Source organism: Triticum urartu, chromosome 6, assembly GCF_003073215.2.
Source record: "Triticum urartu cultivar G1812 chromosome 6, Tu2.1, whole genome shotgun sequence".
Classification (NCBI taxonomy): domain Eukaryota; kingdom Viridiplantae; phylum Streptophyta; class Magnoliopsida; order Poales; family Poaceae; genus Triticum; species Triticum urartu.
The window spans coordinates 417,373,200-417,386,460 of NC_053027.1; the positions used below are offsets into that span (position 1 = coordinate 417,373,200).

The following is a 13,261-nucleotide window of genomic DNA, read 5'->3' on the forward strand; positions in this document are numbered from 1 at the left end:
TAGCCTCAAAATTGGGTTATCAATTTTTGAGTTGTTATTCCTTCCCGGCACTCATTTTCAAAATCTTTCTCCTGAGTTTGTTGGATGACTCTGAGAATTCTTGTCATTTCCAACCTTTCAAAACCTTGCTCATGTCTTTGTCAGTGGGCAAGACCTCTTTTGAATCATCTCAAATCCTCTCAAACCCTAATTCCAATTCTTGAAATTTGAATGTGGCCTTTGTGATTACAAAGGAGCCATCATTTTCCTTGATCTGTTAATCATCCCATATGTTCCCATAGGCCCTCATATCCTTCTAATCCTTGGATATGCAAAAATATTGCTAAGTCTTATGCAATATTTTTGAATTATGATTTATTCCTTTTCTTGCCTTTCTGAGGAATAAAATCCAAAGGCATATCTAGTCCTCTCCTAAATTCATGAGAATTGGTGCAGTTGATCTTTATGCCTAATCCTAGCTCTGGCAAATATATTGGCCATAATTAAATAAGGAAAATTGTCCTTCCCTATTTTAAGCCAATATTGCATTTCTGCCATTTTCCAAAGGAGCTACTATTTGTATAGCAAGGAAAATTCCCAAATAACGTGTAGAGTTTGTAATTGATATATCTTCACCATTTCCATCCAAACCCATGCTCCAAAGATCATAATTTGAGCACATGGTCCAATGCAAGTTTCTGCCATCTCTAAATTTTTTGCAAAGGAAGTGCTTTATTCCTAATTCCAATTGAGCTTCAATTAGGAAGGGTGATTAACCTTGATAAATCACCCATGGATACCAAAGATGAGCTCAATCCATTCATCCTAGCTCCCTGTGCAAAATTTTCAAAGTTTCTGACCAGATGGCATGCTTGTGAAGGAAGTACCTTCATCGAGTTTCCAAATGGGACGAACTTTTCCATCTTCTCAAGTATCTCAAATCATTAGCCTCCACCTAAATTCAGTTCATTCCATTGAACTATGTGAGCACAGGAGCAATTCTTTGATTCTGCCTAAATTTTCAGTTTGTGAAGCAAGTATATTTTATCTTGCTCTATTATAGCTGAAACGTTTACCAAGTATTCTCCTATCTATATCAACTCCCTCCACCAAGTTTTGGCTCAATCCATTACCCCATTTGCCCTGTGCAATTTTTCTAAAATTTTGTCCAAAGAGATGCTTTGTGAAGCAAGTGCTATTTTGGTTCATCCAAATGGCATGAAACTCTTTGAGCGTCTTCATATCATAAAATAATTGGGCCATGCATAATTCCAGCTCTATCCAATAACTATGTGAGTGCATCATCCTAAACTCTAATTCTATCAATGGTGATGCATTCTACATCAACTATCATTTTTAGTCATCCTTGTGAGCTAATAATTTGCAGAAGTGATCGTCTTAGTGTATGATCACACCATGCCAAAGCTCAGACTGCCTCTTCCTGTGCTTGTCTCTGTGCAACACAAACACCTTGCTGCAACAATGTTTTGGATCAGCCTGCAGATCCCTTCTTTGCCCCTTGACCAAGTTGTTACCGCCTTTGAACAAACGGTAGCGAGGTCCATTTCCCAGACATGATTTGGCTGCTCGAAGCGCGCCGTTTGCACCGGTGCGCACGGTGACTACGGGGCAATGCATGCCAAATCTGTGGTCTAGCCACTGTTCTCGTCGGCATCCTTGCTCCGGCCGGTTCTGCTTTGTCCAATCATGTCTCACAGCTCAGCCTCATCGTCTTCATGCGCCTTGACCCGTTTCCCCCTTCGTTTGCTTCCTCGTTGAGCCGTCGTCGCCGCCGCAGAGTTCCTGTCCGTGAGCTCGTCGCCTTCCTCGCTCTTGTCCCTTTCCTTCTTTCGTCCGCGAGTGTTGCTCGTCTCCGTGACCTCCTGCGCGTAGTCCGCGTCCCCCTCGTCGCCTTACCTCCTCTCCCCGTGATGTTGGCCACGTGTGCGCGTCGCCGGCGCACGGACACGTAGCCGAGCCGTGGGTCACCTCGCCCCTCCCTCTAGAGCTCGTCCCTGTGGCTATATAAGCAGCCCTCGAGCTCTCTCGCAGCTCACAACCCCTCCCAAGCCTCTTCCCCGAGCTCCCGAGCCTCTCCTCGCCTGCAATTGCCGCCATGGCCGCCGCCTCGGTCCTCCTAAATTGAAGCGACCCGAGCCACCCCTCCACTCCCTGACCGCACCCACGTCTTCCCCATGCTCCTGTGATCCTCCCCAGCCCCTCACCTCGTCGCTGGAGTACCTAAAGCCGCCGCCCCCAAGATCCAGTGCCGCCGCGGTAGCTCTCCTTTCCGGTGGCCATCTGCTCCCCGCGCCTCCCCGGCAGCCACCCTTCCTTTGAATGGATGCGGCGGGCCACGCCGAGATCGCCGGTGGCCACGCCACGGCCGGAGACGACCGGAGCCGGCCGCCCCCCTCGCCTGAAGCTCGCCACTGCCTCGCCTGGTCCTCCTCTGTTCCACGCGAGGAACAGAGGGAGGAAGAAGACGAGCGCCCGACCCCCTCCCCCTATGCGTGGGCCCCACGCGCCAGTGGCCCAGTGCCCTGCTGACGTGGATAAGTGGACACGGCTTTTGCGCGTGTACGCTTTCGTCCAATGGAAAGCGTATTTCCCTCTGCTTCAGCTAAAAGTACGTTTTCTTCTATTGAAAGCGTATTTCGTTTGTACATCGGCTCAAAATACGTTTCTCTGTGCAGAAAATGTATTCAGCCCAAAGGCGCGTTCAGTTTTTCCTCCAGGGGCCTGTTTGCTGAAAAAAATTCACCGATAGGTCCCTGAACTTCAACCCTTCGTATCTCGACAACTGTAACTCCGATTGAGGCGAATCCAATGCTCACGTTCTCTGTTCATCGAGCTCTTTCTGTTGGTTCCATTTCCGTAATATTTTCACACAGTGAAAATGACCACTTTGTGTTGCCCGTAAACAGCCCCCTCCCTGAGAGAACTGTTTCCGGCAAATCTTTCCGCGATTGTTTCACACTTCTTCCCGAAGTATTTGTCGCCCCCAGGCAAGCCAACCTCTTATCATGCACCCCGAACTTGCATGTTGACTTTCCTTGCACCTCGTGTGTGTGATTACCTGCAGTTGTTTCTTGCATGTTCCATCTGTTGTTATTTCATTCATGCTATATGATCTTGTTATCTGTCTTGCATGCTTATGCTTTCATGAAATAAATTGACATGCTAGTTTGCTGTTCTTACTGATGATATCATGCTACTGTCTAGTTTAGTTTCATGTTAGTAGTATCGATGTTATGATAATTCTGTTGCACTGATAAGTTTGCTAGTACTTGGTATTGCCATGTTTCGCATGCTATCATTGTTCTTTTGAAATGCTTGATGTTTTGTTACTGCATCGGTATGTTGCATGTTAGTTTTTGCATTCATGTTAATAATGCTTGCATGATGATTGATGATGGAGAAGTTAATAATATGACATAATTACAAACCTCCTCCGTCATCACTGGGATATCATAGTGCCACCCAAGTCGAGCTTTCTCCAGTGCAACCACATTTACCTTATGGGAAGGTCCTAGCTGGGTCTATTGCCATGCCTCTCGCCGGTGCCTCCCGCGATGGAAGGTTATGGGCATGCGCTACCCTGATCAGGTAGGCGGACATAACATTGTGTGCTTTTTTTGTTTTTATGGTACCTTGTCCCCGTTTGGGACCGTTTTGCCACAACGGTGGCCGTTCGTGTCTTTGGTAGACATAGGGCCACCCAGGACTGAACCCCATGGGAGTGTTGGTCGAAATGGTCGGGAGAGTGTCATGGCACTAGCTCGGTTTTGTCGGAATGCTTGGTCCGCACGTATGGGAGTGCGAGGCCAGGGTCCCGTGGTGTGGGTAAAGTGCGCTACCTCTGCAGAGTGTATATTTAATCTATCGATAGCCGCGTCCTCGGTCATGGGCAAAAGTTCGTAGTAGGTCACGCTATCGGATCTTGGTCGAAATGGAGGATAAATCTGCTAATAACTTGTGTGATAATTAAAAAGTGATAAATCATGTGATGACTTGGACTATGGGAAAATCGTGAGAAGTCACGATGATGTGTTGATATGACCCCGAGATGAGGTCTTGGTAAGTCATGTGTGTGCTCCGAGGAGCCGGGGCAGAGTAAGTGATTGTTGCATAAGGTTATTACAACATGTCTTCACGGGAGGTAACTGGTAGTTTATTTCCAGCATAGTTTCATGATGCCATGCTTGTTTTGATATGCTATGCTTTGCTGTTGTTATGTTAGGAGTAAATTTGATATGCCATGCTAGTAGATGCTATGATGTTGTTCATGCTTAATTGATTTATGATTCTAGTTAATATCATGCCATGCTTAGAAGTTGTTTTGAAATAGACTGTTGCATATGCTTGGTTCTTGCTTTGTCATCTGTTTGTTTGGATGCTATGTATTTGGTTGTCTTGCAAGTACATTCAATGTACTGACCTGGCATGTCATGCCAGTTTTGTAGGTCGTGCCCAAATTGTTCGCTTGTTCCGTCATGCTAGGCCGTAATCTTGCCAGTCCTGTGAGTTGTGGAGCCCAGCCAGAGTCGATGAGCTGCCAAACCAAGACTTCCGCCGCCATTAAAATAGACTTCCGCTGCCGTTTAAATAGCCTTAGGGCTATGCCAGATAATTGTACTCATCAATGATGTAATCTTATACACATGTATTTGATGAATATTATTGTACCTGGAATGCTGTATCATGGACCTGTCGTGTGTCAGGCGTAATCCTGGGCTGACATGCGAAGGCCCCCTGTTCCTTGCAGATCGGGGTGCCACACTGGCCTTGACCACGACATCGCGACCTGGCATACCAGCGACGGCTGAAGCCTGCCTGGGGACCGGGACATGTCGGCGTAGAGCACCATGCCATCTCAAGATTGGAAAGGGGAAACCTAGCTGGAACGGAGCACGCACACGCGCATCTTTATAATAAGGATGATATCAGCAAAGGACATTATAGACGCCTTACACGCCCCAGCGGGGTCCGTTTCGATTCCTCGCAGGGAACAAAAGGAAAGGAATCCCTAGGAGCTCTATCTACACACGCCAGACGACGTCGACGCCATCATCAACAATGAGCCACGAGATGTCGGCGCCAACCCCATCCAGATCATCGACGGCGGTGGCCAGACGCTGCAGCCTTGCTTTGGGCGCGACGGGAGCTCGGGGGCACGTAGTTGTCGTCGCTCGTCTCCGGAGACTCCACGAGCTCGGGAGAGTCGCTGGACCACCAGGAGTCGCCGCTGTCGCTGGAGGAGCTGCAGGCGAGGCCTGCGGGAGGCCCAGCGCCCGCCGCTGTGCCGTCCTGGCGACCTCCTTCAGAGCAGCACTCCAGGCGGTGGCCTTCCTCGTCGAAGACCTTGAAGAGCAGCACGGAGGCGCCGTCGTACTCGAAGTGGATCGGGAGGGCGCCCTCCACGCGGCAGACTCAGGCAATCTCGCCCCAGCCTCGGGTCATGAAGATCCTCCCGGAGGCGACGACTTCAATTTCCGCTCCAGTCGCGGGGGCGTCACAGTCGGCGTGCTGTAGCCAAAGCTCGAGGAGTTCCCTTGGTGGCATCTCTGCATAGAAGAAGGAAGGGAAGTGAATGCAAGTGCTCGGGGGCATCACCACCCACAGCACGAACTCGCGCAAGGAGTCCGCAGCGTGGACCCCTAGGGCGACAGTGTGCGCCTCCGCGGCACGGCAGCCTCGGCCTTTGGCACAGGCGGCGGCGCTCACCGCTCCTTCCTCCGGAATCATTAGCGTGAGCATACAAGGGCAACGGGTACCCAGGAGGTGGCCTCTCGTACCACGATCGTGACACCACCGGCCTCACGACCATCTCGTGGCGATGGGACCACCTCTTCTTCGGCGGAAGCAGGTCGGGCTTGTTGAGGGGGGCCTTGCCCTTCTCCGCGGCCGAGAACCTCCGAGTCGGCGCCATGACTGCACCAGCAAGGAGTGGAGCAAGGAAGGAGGAGAAGCGGGAGAGGCAGAGGAGAGACGGGTGATGGGGTTTTGCCCCCTCCCCATTTATAGCAGAAGAAGGCCAACCAACGCCCCCCACGATCACAGGTAATGATGGTTTTTCCTTGCATACAGCAGGGACTCGTCAAATCGGGCAGTTTCCGAGGCTGTGTGGGGAAGCGGATACGCGCACGTCGAATCAACCGCCATGCGTCGACCAAGGCCGCAGGCTATTGGGGCCCGCGGCGCTCCGCACTTGCCCCTTGCCTTCGCCTCAAAGCCAAGCCCGAGCGTGCCTTGGGCCCGGGGGCTACTGTCGGCGTTTTGGGAACGGGGGTCCCAGACTTGCCTACCTGCGGCCCACGGTGTGGCGCTATAAGCGGGCCCATACGGCCCATCTTCACCAACAAGCATTCAAGACCCTCGCGAGGGGCCAAGCCTCGCGAGGCGGACGACACAAGACCTCCTCGGGAGTGGCCTCACCAGGCTGGCTCGTGAGGGGCAGAGAGATCAAGGCCAGGAAAACCTCATGAGGTTCCAATGACGTGAGCCATGACGATCAAGACCAGACGGGTGCCAGGCGGGCGCTAGCGCTCACAGTGTCCTTGTTTCCTCTTTGATGCTAAGGAATCAAGCGCAGATGAAGAGTACCGAGGCATCAAGCAAAGGTTTCCATATCGGTGCAATGAGACCAAGACCAGCAGGACGGCAGGATGGAGGTCACCGTGGAGCCCAAGACGGCGTCACCACCAGAGCCTTTGGCAGGCGAAGACTGCTTTTGTCAGGATAACTTGTACTAGCTGTCCCCTTTCAAATTGGCCGTTGTTGTCTCCCTTCCCGCTCAATATTTGGGGAGAGGACCAGGGCCTCTATAAATAGGATTAGCCACCATAGTAGAGGGGGATGGACCTCGTCTTAGATCTGAGCCATTTCATCCATAGCTACACACCAACCAAGCACAAGAACACCTCACCTTAGGAGGTTGTTCTTCCCCTTGTATTGTTCATCATCAGCCCAAGAGGCAATCCACCACACCACACTGGAGTAGGGTATTACACCGCAACGGTGGCCCGAACCAGTATAAATCTTGTGTCTCCTGTGTTGTGAGTTCGTCGAGCTAGACTTAGAGATCGTGAAGTGCTTTAGGGTATGATCAGTGAGGGAGAGATCTTCGCGTGCACCCCAGTGTTCAAACCTTAAGGGTTTAGCCGGAACCCGAAATCCGACACCCCCCTCCACAGAAACACACCTCCGTCATATTGTCGTAGTGCTTAGGCGAAGCCCTGCATCGGTAACTTCATCATCAACGTCACCATGCCATCGTGCTGACGAAACTCTCCCTCGGCCTTAGCTGCATCTAGAGTTCGAGGGACGTCACTGAGCTGAACGTGTGTAGATCGCGGAGGTGCCGTGCGTTCGGTACTTGATCGCTTGGATCGCGAAGACGTCCGACTACATCAATCGCGTTACTTAACGCTTCCGCATTTGGTCTACGAGGGTACGTAGACACACTCTCCCTGCTCGTTGTTATGCTTCTCCTAGATAGATCTTGCGTGATCATAGGCAAATTTTTGAAATACTACGTTCCCCAATAGTGGCATCCGAGCCAGGTCTATGCGTAGATGTTATATGCACGAGTAGAACACAAAGGAGTTGTGGGCGTGGGTATATACATATTGCTTGCCGTCACTAGTTGTTTCTTGATTCGGCGGTATTGTTGGATGAAGCGGCCCGGACCGACATTACATGACTGCGTTCATGAGACTGGTTCTACCGACGTGCTTTGCACACAGGTGGCTGGCGGGTGTTAGTTTCTCCAACTTTAGTTGAATCGGATTCAACGAACATGGTTCTTTCTGAAGATCAAAAAGCAATCACTATACCGCGTTGTGGTTTTTGATGCGTAGGTAAGAACGGTTCTTACTAAGCCTGTAGCAGCCACGTTGCGACAACAAAGTAGAGGATGTCTAACTTGTTTTTGTAGGGCATGTTGTGATGTGATATGGTCAAGATGTTATTATATAAATTATTGTATGAGATGATCATGTTTTGTAACACAGTTATCGGCAACTGGCAGGAGCCATATGGTTGTCGCTTTATTGTATGAAATGCAATCGCCATGTAATTCCTTTACTTTATCACTAAGCGGTAGCGATAGTCGTAGAAGCAATAGTTGGTGAGACGACAACGATGCTACGATGGAGATCAATGTGTCAAGCCGGTGATGATGGTGATCATGATGGTGCTTTACAGATGGAGATCAAAGGCACAAGATGATGATGGCCATATCATATCACTTATATTGATTGCATGTGGTGTTTATCCTTTATGCATCTTATTTTGCTTAGTATGACGGTAGCATTATAAGATGATCTCTCACTAAATTTCAAGGTATAAGTGTTCTCCCTGAGTATGCACCGTTGCTACAGTTTGTCATGCCAAGACACCACGTGATGGTTGAGTGTGATAAGCTCTACGTTCACATACAATGGGTGCAAGCAAGTTTTGCACAAGCAGAATACTCGGGTTAAACTTGACGAGCCTAGCATATGCAGATATGGTCTCGGAACACTGAGACCGAAAGGTCGAGTGTGAATCATATAGTAGATATGATCAACATAGTGATGTTCACCGTTGAAAACTACTCCATCTCACATGATGATCGGACATGCTTTAGTTGATATGGATCACGTGATCACTTAGATGATTAGAGGGATGTCTATTTAAGTGGGAGTTCTTAAGTAATATGATTAATTGAACTTTAATTTATCATGAACTTAGTACCTGATAGTATTTTGCATGTCTATGTTATTGTAGATAAATGGCTCGTGCTGTTGTTCCATTCAATTTTAATGCGTTCCTAGAGAAAGCTATGTTGAAAGATGATGGTAGCAACTACACGGTCTGGGTCCGTAACTTGAGGACTATCCTCATTGCTGCACAGAAGAATTACGTCCTGGAAGCACTGCTAGGTGCTAGGACTGCTGGATGTCCCACGCTTTCGGTGAAAGGAGGTACTACTACTAGATTACAATTTTCTCTATTCTTACAGCGGAGGAGTGCAAGAGCAGTGAAAACACGCAGGCTCAGTGATTACATGGCCCACCTCACACTATCACCGTGCGACACCTAACTCTTTACATAGTAATCCCTCCGTTCCTAAATATTACTAGATGAGTCCTCGCGCGTTGCCGCGGAACAGCAGTATATCTCTCTGCGCAAAATTATCGATTTTATAGAACTAAAAAAACTCTATAACCGCATGACAAATGTGGTAGCCAAACTAATTAAACTCCCATCATCATTTAGATCATCCCACGTAAGGAAAAAAGATTAGCCAACTCCTACTGCATAATGGGATTATATTTTTCTTTTTGACATGTTAATGGGACTTAAAAGCTCACTTACATGCATGCTACCGATGCATGCTTGCATGCAGACATGTTGATGTGATTTAAAACCCACTCACATGCATGTGCCACGGTATTTCTACATGCTTGCATGTGGCTTAGTGCGGAGCCTCTCAACGTCTAGATCAGACGGCTATTATGGACTGATTTACTTCATCTAACGGCTACATCAATTTTGATGATGTGGCTCAAGGAGAGGATAGATAATTCCTAGTAGTGGGGGCTAGCTATTACTAGTAGATAAGTCTTTGTAGAGATTCCACTACATATAGAACAAAATGAATGAATCTACACTTAAAATGCATCTATATACATCCGCATGTGGTTCATGGTGAAATCTCTACAGAGACTTATATTTAGGAACGGGGGAGACGATGTACTAAGCAAGCTTCTCCTCGTTCTGCGAGTTGACGAGACACATCAAAAGTACTCCAGTGTATAGAGCCTTGCCTCTAAGGTAGGCCCCACATGGTTTGCCTCTTTTTTTAACATACCACGTCAAGTCGCAATTTGTTTGTTCACTCGTGGTATACGATCCTCCCTCCACCAAGTGGACAACCAGTACACATGCCAAATTACCACGTGGGCTGCCTTTTTCGTACAGAAATGAGCTCCACCATGTACCCGCGCGGGTGTGGTTGGGAAAGAGACGGGAGTACGTGCGCCGTGCATGCACCTCTTCTCTTCGTGCACGTCCCCCACCTACGTGGATGTGTGTGTGAGATATACAAACCGTGTTCGTGAGTGTTTTTTGTTTTGGGGTAGGGGGTGGGGTGGGGGGTTGATTTCGTGAATTATTTGTGGGAATATGTGTCGATGACATCTCAAACAAAATTTTGCATGCAATGTGTGTGAAATGGAGGCCTATCCATATCATACATAGAGGGTCGGGCAATCCACGAGAAGAGAGGGAGGGGTCATAGCTATCGATAGAGTCGAAGAGAGGATCAAGTGGGTGGGTGCGAGATCGATGAAGAGAGCCATCGAAATTGTGTGTGTGTGCAAGTCAAAGATATAGGGCGACTGGCCTACCGGAACGTTAGGGCACATGTGAAGTTTGTGTGTGGCTGGGAGACATGACGAGAGCGCTCAATGTATCGGTGTGTGTGGGGGGGAGGGGGTGGGGGGAGGGGTAGGCAGAGGCCTAACTATAGAGGTAGAACGACTCGTATATGTGTTGAGAAGGAGAGACCCAGCTATGTCTCGAGGGATATCGGTCGACATCCATACATAACTGAAGGACGGGAAATATGATGGGACAGAGAGGGAGAGGAGAGAGAGAGGGAGGGAGAGGGGTAGAGTGCTGGATGGGTGATGGAATTGCTTCTCGAAGATGGTGGGAGAGGCCTACTAGACAAACTGGGGGTGGAACTGCAATGCTATCAATAAGAGTGGGGATGTGTTTCTGTGTGTGCCTGTGCGTGATAGATCTGTCGGGACGCATCCATGGATGATGAAGGGGAACCATGTGTTTGGTAAGCAAACCTAGCTAGATCGGTAGATCAATTGTTGTTTGTCGGAGGAAGGGGGGGACACAACTAATGAGGTAGATCGATTGACGTGTGGGTATAAACGAGTTATAAGGACCTAGCTAGCTATATGTATAGCGAGAGATCGGTCAGTGTACATCCATTTGTTAGAGGCAAATAAGGCCCAGCGAGACGGATAGACAGAGAGAATGGAGCTAGGAGGTGGTGCGAGAGGACCAACTACTAGCTAGATAGGGGGAGGAGTATGCGGTTGTGAGATCGATGAAAAGAGGGGGGAGAGTTTACACGTGTGTCTGGCCGTATGAGAGACACGAGGCAAGGACACATAAAGGAGGAGATTGAAGGTGTGTGTGTATGTTGTAGGCAGGCATCGCTGGAGAGGTTTATCGATCGGTGTGTGTCGGAAAGGAGTTGTGGAGACTCTAGGAGAACAACCTAAAGAAAAAAAATGAATGTGCCCGGTGGATAGAATGTCGAGGGAGGGGGAGGGGGAGGGCGAGGAGGGCGTGTGCATGCACGCGTGAAAGTTAGTGGTAGCTACAAAGGTTAGAGGATTGTGTGGGTGTAAGAGACTAACGAAGATCATAATTTGATATGAAAGCGGATTCATATATTTGAATAGGAGATCATACTGTTTTAAACATTGCATGCATGAATATAGCGGTGATACACGTGCTGTGCACATGTTATACCATAATGTGATAATGCATGGCGTTTGCAACTCACAGCTAAATGCCGAACAATCTAAACCATACTATACGTCAAACAATCTCACATTTTATTTGAATTTGTGATAATGTGTGGCGTTTGCAGCTTACAACTAAATATCGAACAATCTAAACAATACTCTATATCAAACATTCTCACATTTTATTTGAATTTGTGGTAATGTGTGGTGTTTGCAACTCACATCTAAATACTTGTAGGCGTAGGGGGCGGGGCACTATACATAATGTGATAAACACATTATACATATGAGACATGGTTTAGATTATGAATATCTAGCTAGAGCTAGAAATGTAATGTGATTTGAAATCAAAATAAAGTGGATTCAAGAAATCTAGTTCGAGTTCATATAGTACACATAGTTCATATGTAACTCGAGACTAATCATGTGGTGTGCTGTGAAGATAATACTCAAACGATGGTTTAACTTGACAATAATGATGATTGTAGATCTTATTAAAACAGAGAAATGAATTCAAATGCTTTGACTTCACAACAATCACTATTGTAGATCTTATTCAAATAGAGAAACGAATTCAAATTTAGTTCATATTGAAGCGGTAGTATATATGTTTGGAATGCACTAAAACGTTCATTTGAGTAGTAGGTTGCATGCATTATACACGTAGTGAAATATTTTAATTGAACATAACATGAATTCAAAGTTTTGAATGACATTCGTAATGCGCATTGATTTGGTACAGTACACGTTAGGCTTGTCCGGAAATTTCAACCCGCGCCTTGTTAGCCCGAAATATTTAAGTTATATCTTTGTCTCGTTGTGCTCCGACAACTCCCTCCATCTCAACCCGCGCCTTGCTATTCCAAAATTACAATGCGCGCGAGAACTCCCACCTCCTGTGAAATCCCGACATGCGAAATGCTCGTGGTACCCCTGAACTGAAAGAACCGCCTCAAATCGGTGGGGGTACTTTCGTAACTTACCCCACATTTCGGACAAGCGCGTCTCTAAGCCATTGTTCCCCACTGCCATCCCATCCGCCCACCCATTCATACACCGAGGCCGTGAAAACCCGCGACAAAACCCCACACCCTGCTCCGTCCACCACCCAGCCGGAGCCTCTTCCCCGACGACGTCGTCCACAGCAACACCTCGACGTCCCTCATCCACCATACCAGATGAGGATCTGTCATCGATCTCATCGTCCCGCCGGTTCAGCCACCCCGTCCTCCACCTCCAAGGAGCTGCCCCGATGTTCCCCTCATCTTTCGCGCCACCTCCATTCCCACACCGCCGTCTTCACCTGCACCACCGGAAGAGCATCATCATCACCATTTCCTCGGATGAAGCTACGGCCTAATCGGCGGCACCAAAGAGGTTGTACACTAATCGCCGCATTTTCTTCTTGATTCGATCTCACGGTGCTGCCGGCGCTCGGTCCCGAGCCGACACGGCGTGGCTCCATCCACGGTGGCGTCGCCGGCCCCTTCCTCCATGGCATCGCTCCCTCGGCGGCGACGTCCACATCAGTAGGAGCTGCTGCTGCTTTAGCTCTCGCTCGCGCTGCTGCTCTGCTCTTGCTCTCGGTCCCCTGCCTGGTCTACTCTTGCTATTGCTCTTGCTCGGGTTGCTGCTCTCGCTCTTGCTCTTGCTTGCGATGCTGCTCCGATTTAGCTACACTTCAGTCGACTGAATCGACTTTTGGGTCAGTCGATTTTCAGGGGGTGGGGGGCTCGCCG

The 13,261-nt window shown here is 48.6% G+C and overlaps 1 long non-coding RNA gene across 1 annotated transcript; it reads left to right on the plus strand.

Moving 5' to 3' along the window:
* The first annotated feature begins 1,714 nt into the window (after window positions 1–1,714).
* Window positions 1,715–2,828, plus strand: LOC125512191. Its single transcript, XR_007285239.1, has 2 exons — window positions 1,715–2,608; window positions 2,676–2,828. It is a non-coding gene; the product is annotated as an uncharacterized LOC125512191 (long non-coding RNA).
* Window positions 2,829–13,261: the final 10,433 nt, after the last annotated feature.